Source organism: Martes martes, assembly GCF_963455335.1.
Source record: "Martes martes genome assembly, chromosome: 1".
Taxonomy (NCBI): domain Eukaryota; kingdom Metazoa; phylum Chordata; class Mammalia; order Carnivora; family Mustelidae; genus Martes; species Martes martes.
The window spans coordinates 119,378,152-119,400,966 of NC_137888.1; positions in this window are offsets into that span (position 1 = coordinate 119,378,152).

Below are 22,815 nucleotides of genomic sequence, written 5' to 3' on the forward strand. Positions count from 1 at the left end.
CCTGAGAGCACAAAATCCCTTTCCTTTTTTTTTTTTTTTTAAGATTTTGTTTATTTATTTGACAGAGATCACAAGTAGGCAGAGAGGCAGGCAGAGAGAGAGAGGAAGGGAAGCAGGCCCTCTGCTGAGCAGAGAGCCTGATGTGGGGCTCGACCCCAGGACCCTGGGATCATGACCTGAGCCAAAGGCAGAGGCTCTAACCCATTGAGCCACCCAGGCACCCCACAAAATCCCTTTCCTGCTCCAGCAAGACCTTACGCCCAAGAAGCTACCCAATCCGCCAGCCATCTCTGAGAAGCGGGATATAGGAAGGAACAAGAACATAGTGGCACCACAGAGCGACATCCCTTGCCAGACTTCCCAGAAGACTTGGCCTGCCCCACTCGAAGCTCAGTCTGTCTGCATGGCCCAGAGCTCTCCTGCTTGCTCATGGTAGGGCCAGGCAAGGCTGCCCAGTGCGTCTCCCTTCTTCCCCTCAGGACAGGCAGTCAGATTTGCTGCTGTCAAGGAAAGCACCAAGACCCTCACCAAAGCAGGAGCCCAGACTCCACTTAGGGGCTCCGTTGGCCTCTGGGATCCCACACAGTGATCACTCTCAAAGCAAGGCTGTTGCTGGTGGGCTGGGCGTATGCCAGAGGTGACCAGTTTCCCTGCATAGTCAGCTGACAGCCACACCTTGATGTGGACATGACCTCTGGGGGCTTCCAGGGGAAGAAAGGGACGTCAGCCACATTGACTAAAGCCAGTAGTTCTGCAGCAAAGAGCTTCTTCTAGCACAAGCAGAAACCAAGCCATAGCCAGGGCCGGGCTCTCTCTGGAGGTCCTAGGGGAGAACCCTTACTTGCCTCTTCCAGCGTCCAGTGGCTCCAGGTTTCCCTGGTTTAAGGCAGCAGAGCTCCAAGCTCCACCTCTGTGTTCCCTCGGTCTCCTCCTCTGTGCCCCTGTATCTCAAATCCTCTTCTCTTTTCCTGTCTCATAGGAACACCAGTCACTGGATTTAGGGTCCATCCTAAATCCAAAATGACTTCATCTTGAGATGAGATTGAAGTTTCATTTTAAGATCTTAAATGCCTTAATGGTATTTGCAGACTCTATTGCCAAATAAGGCCACATTCACAGGGTCTAGACATATCTTTTGGGGAGACACCATTTAAACCACTACACTTTGTTTCCTCCTCTATAAAATAGGGCCAACAGCAGCACCGTGCTCACAATGCTGTCAGGATCTCCTGGGTTAGTACAAATCCAGTGCTCAGAGCAGAGCCTGGCACGCCAGAACTGCTCAGGGAAGGTTAGCTCTCACCATCATTCCTCATCCTCCAAGATGCCACCCCATGAACTTGCTCTGAACCAGGCCCATGTCCTTGCCCTCACCCAGACAAAAGCCCTTGCCCCACACAGATGCTTCCTCCGTCTTGGTAGACCCTCCAGCTTTATCCCAGGGCTCGGTATGAGTGGGTGGAGGCTGGTTTCCTCTGCCAGCCTATTGGCTCCTTTTATAAAAAGCTGGATCTTATTCAGCTCCTTTAAAAAAAAAAAACCGTTTTTGAGTCATATGAAAATATCTTGATCACAAAAAATAATGTGTATATGGAGACATTATAGGGAGAACATATCTCGTCATCGTAAGCCCAAATGTTTCCCAGTTTCCTCCCGACCATTTGACTGGTCCCCATCACCTCTGTCTCAGCAGCAGCCAGTACAGAGCTGTCCACGTGGGGCTGGGGCCCTTCTATCAGCTGATAAAATGAGGGAGGATGGCAGCCTGAAGTCAGAGCAGAAATTAAGGAGCAACTGAATGTATTACCCAAGGACCCAAGGACCCTTTGACTGGGGGGACACAGGTTGACGGGAGGTTGGAAGGAAATCCTGGAGCCTGGGGCCCCAGAATCCCAATGAGAGTCAGCAATTGAGTCTGATGAAATGGTAGCTGGCATCCAGGAAAGCTCAGCCCTGAGAGCGAACCAGGAAAAGAGGCCCACTATGACCACTGGCTTAGCTGTGTGAAAGGCACAGCAGTTACCTTTGCTTTTGTGGACTATTTACTATGGATGACTAATTACCATGTAGCATAATAACAGTTTTGTGTATAATTATGTGGCAGATTAATTTGTTATAAGCTTTATTTAATTATACTCTAAACTCTGCTAAGTCTCTACTACCCCCAAAACAAAAACAAAACAAAACCAATTTCAAAGCCCCATTGCTCACCTCTGCTTTCTCAACTGGAGAAGGTAGGTGGGACCTGGCCCACCGTTCACAACGGAAGCCCATTCCCCAGCAAGAGTTACTCTTGTGGCTGTTGTTAAAAACTACCCTCTTGGGCGCCTGGGTGGCTCAGTTGGTTAAGCAACTGCTTTTGTCTCAGGTCATGATCCTGGAGTCCCGGGATCAAGTCCCACATCGGGCTCCCTGCTTGCCGGGGAGTCTGCTTCTCCCTCTCCCCTCTCACACTCTCTCTCTCATTCTCTCTCTCTCTCTCAAATAAATAAACAAAATCTTTAAAAAAGAAAAAAAAAACAAAAACAAAAAACTATGGTCTTGCACTGGCCCATGCTGCCCTTGGCTAAGGGACTCATGCCCAGCATGCATACTGCATGGGTGTCTCTAAAGGCCTAGGATGGGCTCAGTCCCCTCTACTTACCCAGGATGGGAGAGGGGTCTTTGGGCTCCAGCATTGGGGGATGGCTGGAAGGGACTCGTGGCTCCTGTTGGGTATGAGTTCACTCCAAGGGGGGTCTCTCCTGCCCCTCCCCCACGGCCCTGGCTCTGCCTGAGGCTTGGCCACTACTCCACACGTTCTTCAGCCTGGCCTACCTCACATTCTCCTGTTCCTTTTCTGTCTCTCCTGTCCCTGGTTTCTACGGTGACAGTGACAGCACAGAGCACCACAGAAATGCTGACGGACTCCTCAGGTTCTAGCCTTTGAGCCGAGTTGGGAGGAGGCCGGAAGCCACGGAGAAAAGCCAGGCAAGTTGTGCAGCAAACCTGGGACCCTACCCTTTCCAGGAGACAGTGAAGACATGTGTGGGAGCCCCGCCAGAACTCTGTGGGGTCCGGCCAGCCCTCCGCTCCATTCCCACTAGGGAAGTTCTTTCTCTCATCTAGCCTCATTCTTCTTAGAGGGCAGTTTCCTTGGTCTCTCTCCTCACAACGGGCCAGCCTCCAGTCCTGCCCCTGGCCAGCACACACCAAGACGGCCTGGCCTCAGTCCACAACAACAGTAGGAGCAGATAATTCCAGCTGACCACAGCAGGCACGGTCTTCACCGACACCTTCAGACGCGGTCTCACATGCTCTTCTAGAAGCCCCATGACGTGGGGGCTGCCACCACCATCCCTGTTCCACAGACGAAGAGGATGGGGCTCTGACACCCAGCTGGTAAGTTGAGAGGTGGGATCTGACCAGGTCTGTCCTGCTGGAAATCCCACGCTCCTAACCGCTGCATTAGAGCGCCTTCTGTCCTAGTGTGCACTCAACACGTATTACTGAACATCTCTTCAGGCAGAGCGTGTGTTGGATGCTGAGGATGAACCCACGCACAGAGTAGAGACGGATGAGCCCTCGTGGAGCTTACATCCAGGCCCACCTGGTACCAGGGGTTTGAGAGGCCCGAAGTGGGCCAAGGGGAGGGGCCAGTGGGCAGCAGTAGCGCTGACCACATTCCCGGCCCAAGAGGTACATTATTTGGGATGACCTGCATGTGCGGAGCAAACTTCCAGCAAGATGCTGATGCTGGACCTCATGGCTTCCCTGGGGATTCTACCCTACCCCAGGCTTGCACATCAGCTGAACCTTCCTCCTGCTGGGCTAGCCCTCCTAGGGGCACCCTTCTCCCAACATCCTTCTCTTTGATCCTTCAAGCAGCCATTCGTTGCTCTAGCTGGAGAACAGGCCTGCAAGCCCAACTAGCTCCCTACCTGATGTCATCGCACAGGAGGGAGACTCACTAGTCAACCAGACTGCATCTGTGAGCTAATGAAAGACAGGCAGAAATGCTAGGGGCCCTGGCCAGGCGGCCTGACCTTCATCCCTTCAGAGGAGCGCAGGGGAGTCGGGTGGAGGGAAGGGATACCACCTCCCCCTGAGAGCCACCTGGTGCATCCTGAAGGGTGCATCCTGAAGGCAGGAGACTCTCTGCTGACCCCAGGCCTCTGCAGACCAGTCTGAGGCCTCGCTGGGAAGGGCGGGGGAGAGAATCACCAGGCTGGACACCCTCCCCCCCCAGAAGCCCTGACTCAGCCCTGATGAGGACTTAGCTAGAAAGGACTACCCGTCGCAGAGTAACTACTGTGCATCAGGCCCTTGACCTACCTTGGGAGAAGAGATGTTTTTATTCGGTTGATGAGGAAATTGAATCTCAGAGAGGTGAAGTGATTTTGCTGAGGTCACACAGAGAGCCAACAACAGTTCTAATAGGTCTAACTCCAAAGTCAACACCTTTCTCCACCATGTCAGAGAGCCTCCTTTAGGGGCCAGGACTGGAGAGCACAGCTTCTGGAGGCCACCCTACTCCTGAGAGAAAAGGGAGGAAAACCTAATAGCTACAGAGAAGCTGCTCTGTGCCTGATCCCTACGCACCCACATGTGTCAACCCCACTGCCCTGCCCCCACTTTCCTCATATGGATTCTCCTTGTGAGATGGGCCCCCCAAACTAGAAGGTGCTGGCTCCTGCGTGGTCCCCACCCTGCATGATGGAGGGGCTGCTCCACTCCTGGGGCAATTCTCCCCCAGACCACAGTCCCAGGATCACAGAGACCTTGGGCCCAACCTCCCAGGCAGGCTGCAGCCAGGCTCTGGAAGGGAGTTTATCCCCAGAGCAGCCCAGGCTTCCCAAGGATGGCTGGAGGCGGCAGCATCCGCCTCACCACCACTGAATCTGGATCAGGGGCGCTAATCCAGTCAGTGGGATAACCAAGAGAGCGAATTCATTAACTAGAACTTGGAAAGGAGCTCAAAGCATACACTTACCACGTGTGTGCATCAGAGAGAAAAGCTGTCACCGGGGCTCCCTCCCTGGGATGGGGTCCTCACTTGCACAGGCATCCTTCCCAACCCACCTGGTTAATTCTCACCTCTCAGGTTTTCTCTGAAACATCACTTCCCAGGGAAGCCCACCCCAGGAACTCCGGGGTACCCGTCCCTCATGATCACTCTTGCTCTGCATTTCTCCCTTGGGGCCCTGGGACTGGTGTCACTGCAAGACCGTGCAGCTCATAGGTCAGCGTCGGTCTCCCCCTGTGGAATGTGGGTTCTGAGAGGGCAGGGAGTCGGGCCTTGTTGGCGCTATATCCCCAGCACTCGCACTGTGTCTGCTGTATGGTCGACGCTCGGGGATATCTGTTGAGGGCACAACCCTGGGTGGAAAGCTGGGAGGAGGAAGCTCAGGTTGAAGGAGAAAAATGGGGAAAAGAGACTTTACTGTGTGATTTGCAGGCCTGTCCCCATGCAGGAATTGCTCGGCCCACATAGGAATTTCACAGGGCCGTGGAACCCTCCCACCGTAGAATCATCTCCCCACCCCAGCCCCGGGTAGCATGGTTTCTGCCCGCATCCTGGCTTGCCCACTGTTCTCAGAAAACCTGCAAATGCACGTTCCTTAGCTCTCCTCTCATGTTCCTCATGCCAGTGATGTTAAGGAAGCTCTTCTCTGAGTCTGACTCTTGTGTTTCCTCTGCCGTCTTTACCCCCCTTTCCCTGTCCTCTTGAACACAGACTCCAATGATAACAGAACTAGACAGGAGCTTAGAGATGATCTAAGAAAATAGCTCTCAAGTCATTTTCTTTTATCTAACAGGAAAATCCCTTTTGTAAAACATCAGAATCTGAATCCTGAAATGTGAGGCTGACAAGAGGGGAGAAATTCTGATTGATATAGAGGGTGGGAACCCCAGGAGGATATAGAGGGTGGGAACCCCAGAAACTCCCGGAAACTAATTTGAAAACCAATGAGAGATCTAAGCCTGGCACTTTGTGGAAAAGAAACTCCAAAGAAGGGAAATGATCTGCCCCCGCCAGGATCACAGCCCAGGTCTTTCCTGCCTGAAGTCCTCAGCCAACGTTGTCAGACCTTAGCAGAAATGGCAACATTCGGGGTACTCTGCAATTGTGTGTTTTAAAAGTATGTTCCAGGGGTGCCTGGGGGGCTCAGACAGAGGACAATGTGACTCTCCATCTCGGGGTTGTAAGTTTGTGCCCCATGTTGGGGGTAGAGATTACTTAAAAATAAAAGTGAACTTAAAAAAATAAAAATACATAAAAAATTAAAGTATGTTCCAGTATCATTTGGGGGCTTTGAGTTTTGTGTTTTCTCCTCTATGATATCTGGCACTTAAATATGCCAAAAACTCAACAAGAAATTGGCAAAGGAAGTTATACAAACATGTCTCACAAATCTCCAAATCTTTGAACAAAGATGGTCATCGTTTTTTTCTCAAGCATTTCCACATAGGGCTGCAGAGTGAAGCCCATCTTTTTTGTATTATTTACTTATTTATTTCTTTTGGAGTGTGTCTTGAGCACAAACCATGCGATCACAAGCGAGATCCAACTGGAACGAGAATCAGTGGCATGCTTTGTGCTGGGACTCATTAAGCCTCTCAGCCCCAGGGACCTGGGGATTTTCATGGAACCAATTTCCTTCTTGGGATTGTTAACATAATCCCCTAATTGGAGCACTGAGGGTTCTATTAGTGGCCAGAGAAGTGCTCTAAGGGAGCACATTCCTAAGGACCAGGAGGAAGGTCTATACCTCCTCTTGGATTTCCCCGTGAACCCCCATGCTCTCTACCCCACACTCTCACCCTGCCGTCCCCCTCCAGCTGGCTCCCAGACCCCAGAGCAGGGGAGTGTGAAGTACCTCAAGTGAGTAGGACTAACAGGGACTGGACAGTAACCCCACTTCCTCATCAGACATCTGCCGCGTGCTGCCCTTAGAGCATTAGTCCGTATAGTCAAACTGTGGGTGCCATTTGTTAAGCTTCTAGTATGTTCCAGGCACTGTGCTAGTTGGTCTAATTCTGAAAACCAGGAATCACGATATTGTTATCTCCATTTTGCAGATGAGAACACTGATTTGTCAGAGGAGCTTGGGCTGAGCCAAATACTACCTCATTTAATATTTGCATATGTCAGTTACTCTAATACTGATAATGGTTAACTCTTAATGACTGTTCGCTATTTGTCTAAGAGCTTTACTTGTATAAACTTGCTTAATCCCCAAAACAACCCTATGAAATTGGGTATTATTATCATACCCATTCTTTAAAAAGATTTATTAATTTATTTGAGAGAGAGAGTGGGGGAGGGCAGAGAAAGAGGGAGAGGGCCAGAATCTCAAGCAGACTCCCCACTGAGCACGGAGCCCAACTCAGGGCTCAATCCCATGACCCTGAGATCACAACCTGAGCTGAAATCAAGAGTCAGACGCTCAACCAACAGGCTCAACCAACGCCACACAGGTGCCCCAGTCATCCCCATTTTATATATGAGAAAACTCAGGCACAGAATGGTTGAGAATCCGGCCCAAGGGTACGCTGCTCTCAGCCTCATCATCAGCTCCAAGAAATCTCAGTTCAGCTCAAGCACAGGCTGTGCTCCCTGCACAATTCAGGGGAAACAGCACAGGGAGTGAAATCAGATACACGTGGGGTCCAATTCCAGTTCTGTCACAGACAGGCTGTGTGGGCAAGCGCAGGCAGATTAACTATCTATTGCTACGTAACAAATTGCCCCACCACTTGGCTGCTTAAAACAAGAAACATTGGGTATCTCCCATTCTGATAGTATCTCCCATTCCGGGGGTTTGGGATGTGAGAGCTGCTTCACTGGGCGGTTCTGGCTTGGGGTCTCTCATGAGGTTACTCTCAGGATGTCATCTGATGTCTCAAGGCTTCTGACATCTGACATCTCGGTCATCTCAAGACTGAGCTGGGGCAGGAGCTGCTTGGAAGTTCACTGCCATGGACATCTGCACACCTCCACACATGTGGGGACTCCCTCGAGGCCCGAAGCTGGCTTCCCCAGGGTGAGTGCTCTAAGACAGGAGACACCCTACCCCAGATGGAAGCCACAGTCTTTCTGTAACTCAGTCTCAGAAGTGGCTTTCCATTACTTCTATCCTATCTTGTTTATTAGAGATGGGCCGTGAGTGCAGCCTGCACTCAGAAGGCAGGGGATTACACAGGAGCAGGAAGGTGAGGAGGAGGGCCAGATGGGGCCAGTGCAAAGGGCCTACCACACAAGTCACTCAGACTTCTGAGCCTCAGTCCCCTCATCTACAAAATGGGAATCCTAGAGTTCCTAGCTCAGAGAATTCTTTGAAGGCCTCAATGAGACAATGCCCATAGAGACCAGAACAGTGGGGCGCCTGGGAGGCTCAGTGGGTTAAGTGTCTGACTTCTGCTCAGGTCAGGATCTCAGGGTCCTGGGATGGAGCCCCGCGTCAGGCTCCCGGCTTTGTCCCTCCCTCAGCTTGTGCTCTCTCTCTCTCTCTCAAATAAATAAATAAAATCTTTTAAAAAGAGAGAGAGAGAGACACCAGAACAGTGCCCAGCAAATAGGGAGTGCTCCGTAATTATCAGCTGCTGTCACCACCAAGGCTGTAAACTACTTACGGGTGGAGACACTGCATTTTTCTTGATCACATCTGTCCCTTTAATGCCTTCCTAGCTCAGTACCTGGCACTTGCTTTCACTGCACAGATGCCTGACGGCCAGCATGGGATAGGGGAAAGATGAGACAGCCCCTGCTCTCAGGGAGCACGCCGTTCACGGCACTCTCAGTGTCTGTGGGAGAGAAATCAGGAGGGCATTAGGGATGGGAATCAGGAGGGCATCAGGAATGTCCCCTGTGAACCAGCCAGGACGGGAGGTTTAAGAGTCTCCAAGGGCCCTGGCCCCTGCTGGTTCTCAGCGTACTCTACTCAGAGATGCTTGAGCAATGCAGGTTACCACGGGGTAAGCGGGCCTGGGCATGAATCTGCCAGCCCTGCTCCTGTGGGCTCTGGCTTGGCCGATGCCCAAACACTGACCAGACCGTTCCTAGGAAGGGCTGGCACAAGGTATAGGACAAGTTCCAGAAAGACCACCCACACGTGGCAACAGTAACTGTTTGTGGCTCCCTTAGGCCTGTCATCAAGGAGTGCCATGTTGCCCTCTGTGTGCTTTGGCAATGGTGACTGCTGCCCACCATAACCGACCCGGGGCTCAGGGAAAAGAGCAGAGGAGAGAGGACAGCGCGGAGGCAGCCGAATCCTCAGCCAAGGACCGCATGGCCAGCCAGACTGCAGACCCCGCAAAGAGGTGGAGCCCCTCAGGGAAGTGGGGCTGTCCTGGGAGGGTGCATGTCATTGAATCATGCCCTTGGTTGGTGGCTCTATTGGCCGTCTGCTGGGTGACTCTGGACCGGCTGCTTTGCTCGCCTTCATCTCTGCTCCCCCAGCCACAAAATGACCTTCCACCTTGCACAGAGGCCGTGAGAACGTACAGGGCAGATGTGCCATGCCTGGCATACACTTGGGTGCTCCATCAGCGGAGCCATTGTTATTCTCAGGGTGGGACAGGGCTTAGAGGAAGACAAAGGTTGAAAGCTGGGTCTATTTTGTTTTGTACAGTTCACTGAAGTGTATATACACATTAAAAAGTGCGGGGTGGGGTGCTTGGCTGGCCTAGCTGATAGAACGTGTGGGTTGTGAGTTCAAGCCCCACGTATCATAAGTGTACAGCGAGATAGAAATTGACAAAGGGAACACACATGTGTTATCAGCATCCCCATCAAGGAACGAAACATCATGGACACCTCAGAAGCCCGCTTCGTGTTCTTTCCCGATTCTGACCCACCAGCTGGAAGAAACACTATGCTTCTAACTTCTAAGATTCTGCTTTTGCACTTTGTTAATTTTTTTTTGAAGATTTTACTTATTTGTTTGAGGGAGAAAGAGACAGAGCACAAGCAGGGGGAGAGGCAGGCCAAGGGAGAGGAGGAAGCAGGCTTCCCACTGAGCAGGGAGCCCAGTGCGGGACTCTATCCCAGGACCCTCATGCGGGACTCGATTCCAGGACCCTGGGATCATGACCTGAGCTGAAAGCAGGCGCTTAACCAACTGAGTCACCCAAGCATCCCTGCACTTTATTGAAATAAAAGTAAATAGTGTGCCCTCTCTTGTGTCGGTCTCCTTTGGCTCCACACTGTGTGTGTGATACTCACTCATGTTGTATGCGACTGTAGTTTGTTGGTTCTTGCAGCTCTGTCCTGTTCCACAGTGTGACTATGCCCCCGTTTATTTATTAATTCCACTGATGATGGACTTTCAGACTGTCTTTTGTTTGCGGCTCTTAAGGACAATGGTGCCATGCACATTTGACGGGTTTCCCCCGGACTTAGCACTTCAGTTGGAACTGTTACACAGTCTTCCCAAGGGCAAGAGCGTAAACTCCTGGCAGTGAACAAGCGCCCTCTTTGCTCGACATCCCTGTACACACTTGCATTTTTGCTTTCACATCCTACTGAGTATGTAGCGGGGATTTTAATCACAACTGAACTTGACTGTACTGTGCATTCTCTTGATGGCTAGTGGGGAGGGCCACCTCTTCCTACATTTATTGGCAATTTGGGTGTGAATCTACATAGTTTAATTTCAGCCCGTGATGGGGCTGCTCTGGGGGACTGACCCTCCTCACTCCTGCGGGAATGATTCGGATTTCCGTGGTTCAGCCACCGAATTGCCAATGGAAACAAAACAAGCTGCCATCAGTGACAGATGTTGCCGACTGCTCCAAGCAGCCTCCTCTCCCCTGTAGCAGGCTTTATGGCGTCAGGTCCCTCCATAACCCATCCTCTGCCCAGCAGACATGCTGGTGTGACATTGGGAAGGCAGAAGCGTGGCCAAGCATGTGCTTCCGTGGCTGCCACTGTTTCTCCCAGCTACCGCAGGGATGGAGACTGTCAAGGTGGTGGGGTCCTGGAGCTGGCAGACGGGACCAGTGGCTTCCCACTCCCCACATTCCTGATGGTGACAAGGCTGGCCGAGCTCTTGTCAGGCCAGTTTTTCTGGGAATGCCTCCCAGAAGCCCAGCCTAACCCTGCTCCACCAGCCCTTCCAATACTTTGTGAAGTCCTAAATCCCTGTAGTAAATTATTTCTGCTTAAAATAGCTACAGTGAGGGGAGCCTGGGTGGCTCAGTCGGTTAAGTATCTGCCTTCAGCTCAGGTCATGATCCCAGGGTCCTGGAATCGAGCCCTGCAGCAGGCTCCTTGCTCTGCGGGAAGCCTGCTTCTCCCTCTCCCACTCTTTCTGCTTGTGTTCCCTCTCTCGATGTCTCTCTCTCTCTGTCAAATAAATAAATAAAAACTTCAAAAAAAAAAAAGCTAGAGTGATTTGCTCTACCTGCCGTTAAAGTCTGACTGACACATTATGATATCCTGATACAGCCATTCCTTGAAAGAAAAGACTTTTAAGACCTACATAGTAAGAAGAACCTAATCCTAAAATAAAAGAACAGTTTCTTATATTTCATTAAATCAGTCCCACGAAAAGCCCATTTTCCTTTTCTTGTTTCGCTAGTGGGAATTTCAACACTAGTGCACTTCAAAGGAGGAAGTGAGTTTAAGAAGAGGAATTTAGAGGGAAAACATAAAGAGTGGCCCCTGAAATGGGACACGGGGAAGCTGAGAACTCCCGGGCTGTCATTTATTGATTGCTTACCCATAGCTCCAAGAGTAGCATGACCCTGGTATCGAACTCATTTAGAATGCCACAAATAGGGGTGCCTGGCTGGCTCCGTCAATAAAGCATGCAACTCTTGATCTCAGGGTCATGAGTTCGAGCCCCACAGGCAGGGTAGCATATACTTCAAAAAAATTAATAATAATAAAATAAAGTCACTTATTTAAAAAATGCCATAAATAATATTATGTCTGTACGTTCTTTCGCCCTGACCTGGATTTGAGGCTCAAGGAGGGCTTTTGATGAGGGGGTGTGTCCGTCAAGCAAGAGCCACGATAGCTGTGTCCCAGAAAATAATGTGAGTGACCATTAGAAATATTTGAGTAGTTATTTGGTAACTTAAATATTAATACCAGGATGTGGGGGAAACAACTCCTGAGAGAAGAGGGAGGAGCTGGAGTGAGGAGCCATCGGTGGTGAGGAGGTTTGCTGGGTATTTGGGATCTAGGAGGATCTGCCTGCCATCCTTGCTCAGCCGCAGCTGTCCATGGCAGCAAAGGCCTCAGTGCCGAAGACTGGCTGGGGAAGCAAGTCTCAAGGCTGAGAGTCAGCTCAGGCTCTGGCTACAGTAGCAGGAATTGGAGGTGGGGGAGGGGCAGCTCCTGATGTGGTCCAGTCCACAGAGTGGGGCTCTAGAGACAAGGAGAGGGGTCAATGTCCCCATGCAGGAACTCTAGGGATGGAAGGGTCTCAGTTATCTTTTGCCCCAGCGATGTGCAGTGATGCCTTTGCTCTCTGTTGTTTTTTTCCTTTTCTAATGGTTCACAGTGGAAATTTTCAAAGATACACAAAAGTAGAGAGAATAGTACAATGAACCCCCACGGACTCATCATCCAAAGACAACAGTCATCAACGCATCAATCCAGTGATTTTTAAGCTGTTTTTAGCCCCTGGTTCTCTGCTCTCTTATGTATGTGTAGCTGAATGGAATTACGAACTGTTTACTTAAGTGTTTTCCCTATCCCTTTCTCCCTTTCAAGCAGATGTTAAGAGAACTAGCAGTACCAAACCAAAATCAACAACAACAACAAAAACCACCACACACACACACACACACACATACACACACACACGGAGGGAGAGAGAGAGAGAGAGAGAGAGAACTAGCAGTACCTAGGAGAACATAAAGGGCTCCCAAGGGAGGTAAAAGAGGGGGAGGGAGGGGTGCGCCTGGCTGGCTCAGTCGATAGAGCATGGGACTCTTGATCTCTGCAAATCTTGATCTTGGGGTTATAAGTCCAAGCCCCATGTTGGGTGCAGAGATGACTTAAAAATAAAATCTTGGGGCACCTGAGTGGCTCAGTCAGTTAAGTGTCTGCCTTTGGCTCAGGTCATGATCTCGGGGTGCTGGGATAGAGCCCCTCATAGGGCCCCCTGCTCAGTGGGGAGTCTGCTTCTCCCTCTGCACCTTTCCCTCCCCACTAGTGCTCTCTGTCTCAAAGAAATAAATAAAATCTTAAATAAATAGAAATAAATAAAAATCAAATCTTAAAAAAGAAAAGAAGGGGAAGGAATCTGCATTCATTTGCTAGGGCTGCTAACGAAATACCCTCCACTGAGCGGCTTGAACAATAAAAGTGTACTTCTCACAGTTCTGGGGCTGGAAGTCTGAGGTCACTGTGTCGCAGGGCTGGTTCTGTCTAAGGGCTGGGTAGGATCTGTCAGTTCCCCGCCTCTCTCCTGGGCTCACAGATGGCCATCTTCTCCATGTGTCTTCCTGTCATCTTCTTTCTAAGCCTGCCTGCATCCAAATTTCCCCTTCTCCTATTGGACTAGGACCCACCCAAATGGCCTAATTTTAACTCAATTACCTTTGTAAAAACCCTATCTGCAAATGAGGTCACATTCTCAGGTTTTGGGGAGTTAGGAACCCAACATATCCTTTTTTGGTGGTGGGGGGGCACAGTTCAACCTACAACAGGACTCTCTGGCATAGACTGACTGAATGTCATAAAAAACACACACAAAGAGGGAATTCTCTCTAGGCTCCAAAGGGTTTTTCTGGGATGGGGTGTGAGCTAGAGAGAAGGGTCTGTGGGATGAGGATGAGAAAGTCAGACAGGGGACATTGGTCAGCTTCCAAAGGCACCCATGTCCCAGGGATAACACAGAATCAGCAGAGGCAGCTGGACCCGCAGGGGACATGGACAGAGATGTGGCTTGTTAGCAGACACCCATGTCCCAGAACTGAGCCACTGCCTGAGAGGAAAATTCCAAGAATAATTGGGGTGACAATTTCATCCATTTCATTCCATTCTGGGAATGGGTCCTGGGAGTCAGAGATTAACTTAGAAATTTAGACAATAAAGGAATTGATATTTCCTGCATCTTCTGGGTTGGTCAACTGAGAATTATATCTGCCAAACATAAAACAGATGAAAGACTGTTCTAGGTGGAGCTCACTCCGGATCCTGGTTCCCCTTCTTATATCCGATGGCAATCCAAGGAGCCTGAGGGTTCCAGGAAACTCAGTTTGAAAACACTTAAGGTCCACCCCCATCTCCACCTCCCTAATAAACACACAAGGGCAGAGAAGCTCAGAAGAGGAAAAGGGCCAAGGCACAAGGCAGATTCGTGGAAGAGCCAGACTAGAATCCAAGGCTCTTGATTTCTACCAGTGTACTCTCCTGGTGGTTTCTTCAAAGATTTCTCAGGGAGGCTGATACTGTGTCTCTGCTCCATAGGCAGGTGCTCATGGCACAGCAGACAGCTGGGGCCCTGAGCCGTCCAGGAGCAGGCATGGAATCACTTCTCGGGGACTTGTCAGGTTCTCGTTTTGTTCTAACCCTTCTAATAGATGTGCAGTGTCCTATGTGCTTTTGACATGGCCCCACTCGTCTTGGAGGGCATCTTTGCATTCTAGCCCAAGGAGACATTCCAGAGTCAACTTGTCCTTTCCTTACCCCATGAAGTTCTCCCTGGAATAAGCCATTTATCCCTGGTTCTAAGTTGAGTTTTGATAGCAGCTTCACAAGAAGAGGATTTGGGAAATTATGACATGTTGTGGGGGGAACACTGTTCAAAAGCCAGATCTCTGATGTAGATTTCATTATTCTACAGTCCGCTCATTCCCCACACACCGAGGAAACTCCTATAGGCAGAAATGGCCGCCAACCTCCTCCTTGAACTTGTTTCCAGCATCTTTGAATACATCCACTTCTGCTTCAGCTAGTCAGAGTGGATGCCGTTCTCTGAGATTAGATATCTGACCCTGTTGGATTCGAAGGCCACGGTGATCCCATTAACATTAGGAGATGGCATTCGCTATGGCAATACAGTTAACCTCTGTGGTCACCTTTGATGAAGGCAGGGTTTCAGAGAACAGAGCCAGCACTGAGATAAACCACTGTAGTGAGAAGAACGAATATATAACCTGGGGAGCAGGCTGGTAACTTCAAACCACAGAGAGCGTTTAAAGAAAATAACAACTTCAGGGTTTCCCCCCTCCCTTCCTCCTTTTAAAAAAAAGTTGTAAATACACTGTTGTATGTCGGTTATACTTCAATTTAAAAAATTGCTTTATTTGCTATAAATAGGTAATTTATTAAAGTGGATATGTATATTAACATAGGATAAACTGCATATATTTAAAGTGTACCATTTGATGTTTTGAGATTTACATGTACACACATACCCACACGCCCCCCCCCCCGTGAAACCATCACAACCATCAAGACAATTAAAATCCATTACCCCTTAAAGTTTCACCTGTGTCCCTTTGCAATCCATTCCTTCTGCACTTTGCCCCCTTGTCATTTCTGGGCAACCACTGGTTTGCATTCTATCACTATAGATTAGTTTGCATTTTCTAGAATTCTTCTATAAATTTAATAATACAGTATGCACTATTTTTTTTTGTCTGGCTCCTCCCACTCAGGATAATCACAATCATTTTGAGGTTTATTCATGTTTTGGATGTATCAATAGTTCATCCCTTCTTATTGTTGACTATAGTCCACTGCATGAATATACCAAATTTATCTATTCAGTTGTTGATGGGTTTGGGGTTGTCTCCGGTTATAAATAAACCCGCTATAAATATTAGCGTACAGGGCATTGTGCAGACATATGCTTATATGCTTTCATTTTTCTTGGGTAAATACCTAGGAATGAAATTGATAATTATATGGTATGTGTATGCTTAGCTTTTTAAGAAACTGCCAAGAAGTTTCCCAGTAGCTGTGCCATTTGACAACCGCATGAGCCTTGTGTAGGAGAGTTCCAGTTGCTCCATATCCTGCCCCACACTTGGAATGGTCCCTCTTGAATTTTAGCCATTCTGATGGATGTGTAGTGTTATCTTGTTGTGATTTTAATTTGCTTTTCCCTGATGACTAAGCATCTTTTCACGTCCTTGTGTGTTATCCACATATTTTCATCCATTTTTGGTGAAGTATCTGTTCAGATCTTTTGCACGTTTTTATTGGGTTGTTTTCTCATTATTGAATTTAGAGTTCTTTACAAATGCTGCATACAAATCCTTTATCAGAAATGTGGTCTGCAAATAATTACCCCCCGCCCTGTCTGTAGCTTATCTTTGCATTCATTTAACAATGTCTTTTGAAAGTTCTTAATTTTTTTTTAAAGATTTTTATTCATTTATTTGACAGACAGAGATCACAAGTAGGCAGAGAGGCAGGCAGAGAGAGAAGGAGGGGGGAAACAGGCTCCTTGCTGAGCAGAGAGCCCGATGCGGGGCTTGATCCCAGGACCCTGGGATCATGACCTGAGCCGAAGGCTGATGTTTAACCCACTGAGCCAATCAGGCACCCCTCTTAATTTTTTTTGATGATTTCATTCATTTATTTGACAAAGAGAGAGACACAGGGAGAGAGGGAACACAAGCAGGGGGAGTGGGAGAGGGAGAAGCAGGCTTCCTGTGGATCGGGGAGCCCTGTTTGAGGCTCAATCCCAGGACCCTGGAATCATGACCCGAGCCGAAGGCAGATGCTTAACAACTGAACCCTCCAGGTGCCCCTGAAAGTTCTTAATTTTAATGAAGTCTAACTTATCAATACCTTTTTGAATAACATGAAAAAGAATGATTTTGACTTTTGGTATTATAGCAAAGAAATCTTTATAACCCAAAATTACAAATATGTTTTTCCTGTATACTCTTCTTTCAGTTTTAGGTTTTACCCTTAGGTCTATGATAAATTTTGTATGAATTTTTGTGTGTATAGCATAAGATTGAGGTTGGCAAACTTTTTGTGAAAGGATCAAATAGTAAAGATTTTAGGCTTTGTGGTCCATCTGATCTCTGTCATAACTACTCAACTCTGTCACATAGTGTAAAACCAGGCTGGGACAATAAATACATGAATATGTCTGTGTTTCAATAAAACTTTATTTATTTAAGTTTTTTTTTTTTAAGTAATCTCTACATCCAAAGTGGGACTCGAACTTCCAATCCCGAGATCAAGATTCGCAGCCTCCACAGACTTGACTCAGCCAGGCGCCCTAAGACTGTATTTATAACAACAGGTACTGGTTGCATTTGACCCACTGGCCAGAGTTTGGGGATCCCTCTTCAAACACCACTGAAAGTCCTCGGCAACAGAAGCCGCTCCATCCATCCCTGCCTATTGGGTCGGGTCCTGCCTTGCTCAACCATTCTCAGGGACCCCACCTCAGGCAAGAGAATGACAATTCTTTTCATGCCCCACCTCTACACTCCTTCGTAGCTTTCTGACCAATAACTAGGGGGCATATTCCTGTAAGCCCCCAGAGGACCACGTCCAAAAATCTGACTCAGAAAGTGCTGTCCACATGCCAAACAAAACCAAACGGTAAGGTTATTCAACTTCCTCGTCTCTGCCTGCTCTGGGTTAACAAGAAAAGTCAAGAAGGTTGGGTCAAATTCTGCCCCTACTGCTGTGTGATACTGATCAAGTCCCCCCACTTGTCCTTCCTCTGTATCCCCATCTGTGTGGATTGGGGGTGGAGGAGTTTTCTCCTCACACTTCCAATGTTATTGAGTAGGTAAGAATAAGACAATACATTTCTTACCCACCTGGTTCATTCTTTACCAGACAATTCCAAAGCTGCCTTCTCCTTGAATAGTTTTTAAAGACTGCTTTCAGTCTTTTTAAAAGCACTACACAAATGCAAGGTATTGTTACTATTTTCTGTAAGTAATGCTAGAAAACCCAACCCCAGGATTTCGCAATCTGTCGCTGTCCCTTGGTGCCTCCGCTTGTTGCCAGGGAGAGAGATTATCCCAGCTTGGGGAAGGTCAGCCAGCCCCAGCAAGATTTCTAACACAGCCTGGTTTGCCATGCCGTCCCCAGCCGCAGATGCAGTCAGTGACACCAAAGTCAGCGACACCGAGACTGGTCGAGACCACTCCAAGGCCAAACAGAGTAGCCGCGGAGAGGAGAACAAAGCACTCAGCCCACCAACTCCCCACAGGCCACTGTGATCACCACCCACGCCTGCAGGAGGGCCCAGCTCTCCAGTCTGCCCGGCAGACAGGCTGCAGTCTGTCAGAATCCTGAAAGAGGGAATGTCTTTGAGAACAGAGACCTCATCTGCATGGCCCTGGGGGCCCTGCTTTGAACACAGCAGAGATGAAAGCAGATCTCCCAGACTACTAGAGGAGCTGGTGCACACGCAGCACAGACATAAAAATATTTATCACAGTCATCCATAAATGTATGCAAGAGCCTGAGACCTGGAGATGTACCTTACTCCGTGCTTACCTCTTAAATGAACATCTGGATTTATTAGGAATCAATTTATTCATTGGCTGTAATTAAGAATGACTCCAATTTTACCTAAGGATGAATCATTTGAGAAGGAATTTCTCATCATTGTCCTGATCCTCCTAACAAGGGGTCAACGTGGGTAGGAGAGCGTTGTCACCCTTCCTGGCTGGGAACTGCTGATCTGAGCGGTGAAGGGACTCGTGAGACATAACACAGCTAGAAGTTAGTCAAGCTGGTGTGGGACCTCTGGGTCTTCTGATTCTAAGCTTAGAGCTCTTCCCTTGTTGAATAGGCTCTGCCCACCAATAGGGAGACAGCTGTTAGGGTCAGACTGGGGAGGGGGGTTCCCCCCCCAACCACCAGCTCCCCTCTTCTTACCTTGCAACATTGCCCCTGGCTTACAAAACAAACACATTAGGGAGTAAGCAGCATACTTTCTTTACAAAAGGATTTGCCATGTACAGTTTTTTTTTTTTTTTTTTTTAAGATCTTATTTATTTATTTATTTATTTATTTGTCAGAGAGAGAGCACAAGCAGGCAGAGTGGCAGGCAGAGGCAGAGAGAGAAGCAGGCTTTTCACTGAGCAAGGAGCCCAATGTGGGACTCGATCCCAGGACCCTGGAATCATGACCTGAGCAAAGACAGTGGCTCAACCGACTGAGCCACCCAGGCATCCCTGCCATGTACAGTTTTGACTAGTATTCTCCCCAAGGGCATCTAAAAAAAAAAGGTTCTAACTATAAACGTGGTATGTAAACACAGTTTGGGGAGATATCATTACATTGTATGAAGTTCGTATACATGGTCAATTACATGTACAGAGAGCCACTGGGGTAATTAAGTCAAGGTGGGACAAAATGACCTCTGTAGCCTATAGATAGGAGTGCTCGATGCTTTCTCTCTTATACTCCGTAAAGGGGTGGCGGACTCTGTGTGTGTGTGTATACTCATAGAAAGGGGTGTATACACAGCAGAGGAAAGCCTGATTTTGAACTACTAAGGCTGAAGTTCAGTGATGCTGCCTCCCAAGAAGGTAGCCCTTGACTTTTCTAATGAAAAATTAATAGGCATTTACTTGCTGCTGCCTTTAATTACATTTGCTAGAGACAAGTGTCTGCCAACCAGCATGGCTCTGGCTGTCGTCTTTGCTGGATCTACTCTCAGCAAAGCCCACTGGTTTGGGAGAAGAAAGGGTGCCATTTTGGCTGAGCCCTTGAAGAGGCAGAAACATATTGGGTGAAGATTGTACCTTATTGATTGATTGATTGATTGCTAATGGGCCTTCATCCATGAACATTCACCTGACAGAGAAGTTGAACCAAAAACACCTTGGTAGAGCATGGACCAGAATTCTAAACCTGTGGCCTGATTCCTCAGATGACTGAGGAAATCTTGAAAGAGGGCCACAAAGCCCTGTCTGTAGGCAGAATAATCATGCTTCCCCTACAGATACAGAACCATTTTTCTAACATGTAGATGCTATTGGGATTAATAAAATATCAATCAATTGCTAACTTCAAATAGCCTTTTACCATTCTGTCTTTTGTTAACTAAAATTGGGGTCCCTGAACATTTTTTACCTTAAAAATGGGCTTTCGGAAGGAAAAAAAGCGACCTTCATATAGGAAAAAACTAGGAACTTAAAACTAGGATATTCTTTCTACAATTATGAAGCAGCGTTCCTCATAATTGTAGGAATGACCATTGAAGGAATGGTCTTTCTGGACCTCACTTTTCCCCATTTTTTAAACTGCTTTATTGAGATATAATTTGCATTCCATAAAGTTTATCCATTTAAAGTGTGTAATTCAATGGTTTTAGTATCTTTACAGAGTTGTGGAACCATTGCCATGATGTTTAGACAGTTTTCCCCACCCCGTTGTACTCATTAGCCATTGTCCCCACCTCTCCTCGAGCCCCTAGCTCTAGGCAGCCACTGATCTACTCTCCTATCCCCATGGATTTGCCTCTTTGGGGCATGTCATATAAATAGGATGGTGCAATAGGTGGTCTTTTGTGACTAGAGGAATGTTTTGGATCCTGGGAACTCCATCTAGCCTTTTTTTTTTTTTTTAATTAATTAATTAATTAATTTTAAAAATTTTTTAAAAGATTTTATTTATTTATTTGACAGACAGAGATCACAAGTAGGCAGAGAGGCAGGCAGAAAGAGGGGGAAGCAGGCTCCCTGCCCGATGCCGCAGGGCTCGATCCAGGGACCCAGGGATCATGACCTGAGCCGAAGGCAGAGGCTTTAACCCACTGAGCCACCCAGGCGCCCCTCCATCTAGTCTTTGATACACAATTTCTATGTATCCTTAAGGCTCTTCTGACCCCTCCCAGAGCCTTTCTTGCACCCCCAGCCTATAGGAATATTTGCCTTCTATTAGTAAGTTGTTTATCGTGTTCCAGAAGCACCAGCATAAGCTGTCGGATACGCTCTCTGCTGAGGTGGGACTGCTAGGCAGCCCTTCTTGTGATTCGCTCCCCTGACTTCTTGAGGGGGCCATCTTGCTGGCACATTTCTTGAGCTCCACCCCGCCCCCCAACTCAGCGCCCAACATAGTTTTCTGCTTGAAATGGATAATCGGTTTATGTGTGTTGAAAGAATAAATGACTCATGGGGATGCTTCCAGACTTTTAGGATAAAATGCAAGAAAGCAAGCAAATCAAGGACCGGGGCAAAGACAAAGCATGGAACGTGGACATTAGAGTCCAGAGGTTTGGCAGCTGCTGATCAGGCATGATCTTGAATTGACTGGAGGGTATTAAAAGGCCTCCGGGCAGCAAAGGGTCTCTCACTTACCTTCTGTAGCAATTGAAAGAAGTATTAGTCACTCCTTCAGCTGAAGGCATTAACCGCCTCCATTAAAATGCAAATGTCAACACCTGGGAGAGTGGCAGATAGAGCTATTATCAGCCATTTCCACCTAAGCTACAATCTGAGCTCTTTGAATATTTCCTGCTCTGTGAGGCCCAGGGGTTTGGAAGAGTGTATGTAGGTCTGGAAAAATCTAGGGCCCGGTTCCCTATGGCCAACTGCAAACTTCTTATTATCCTCGATTTCCAAGCCAAGGAAGCCAGAGGTCGAGAATGAGAGGGTTGATATCCTTGGTTCTTCCTAACTGCCAGTGGGGAAGGGGCTAAAATGGTGAATGGTTCCTAGGGACAGCAGGGACCTCTGCCGCCCGTGCCCAGTGTCTTAGCCACTGGGCCCCAAGCCTCCAAGGATGACTCCCTCAGGCCACTCCGTGCTCCATCCTCTTAGCGACTCTCTGATTTGGGGATAACAATGAGTTAGGTCTTTGTGGGGAAGGTAAATCATCTAGTTTGAAGGGTGGGGCTTCCTCTCAAAATGCAAATGTCCGGGGGTGAGTGACACATTTTTGGGAATAGGGTGATCTTTAAGATTCTTTCACCCTACAGAGAGCCCTAGGCGTTTTAGCAGTCCTTAATTCCAGGTGAAGAATACATGACAGGGGAGGGTAAATCCTTTTTTCACCTTCAAATCCTAACTGGCTTCTATTCTGCCCTCTTTCTTCCCCACTCCCTGGCACCTGTGCCCTCTTCTGGTTCCATTTGTCTTGGCAAATGCTCAGTGGTCCTAGGCGTTCTCTCCTTCCTCTCCCTCACTTATCTCTGTTCCTAAGCAGCAAGCATCCATTCTCTTATTGGCCCTGCCTTGGTTGGGCATTATTGGGGGAAGCCTGCCGATCAAACTCATTCACATTGACTTGATAACAACCAACAGCCGCGGCATGAATCCTTCAGTCTCCAAGGGGTACCTGCATTCATTTTTACAACTACTTTATTGAGATATAATTTACATACCATAAAGTTCACCTGGTGTGTTAAACTGTGCAATCTAATGGTTTTTAATACATTTCTTGAGTTGTGCAATCATTACCATAATCTAACTTTAGAGCACCTTCATAACCCCCCTACAGAAATCTTGTGCCCATGAGCCATCACTCCCTATTCCTCCTCAAGAATTCCAGGTAGCCACTAATCTAATCTACTTTCTGTCTCTAGGTTTGTTGCATTCATTTTTAGGGAATGATTTTCATCCCAAAACATGACTATCTAACGGTGGAATTTTAAGCAGTGTGAGGGAAGGTATTTTTAGGTAGGGGAGTAGTACTGATACCCACTTCTACAAATATTTCTAAATGTTCTAAAATATTAATATTCTAATTTCCAAAATAGAAATATTCTTCCAAAAAGGAGCCCGGGAGAGTGCAGAGTGAAATCCTAAAGTCTAACTGAGGCACAAGAGGGCCTCAGTTAGACTTCTCCTGGGGGGAGAAGGAGGTGTCAGCAGATCTCCCAAAGGACCTTCAGTGCCCTGGGGTGTGTGGTCACCTCACCTCTGCAAACCAAG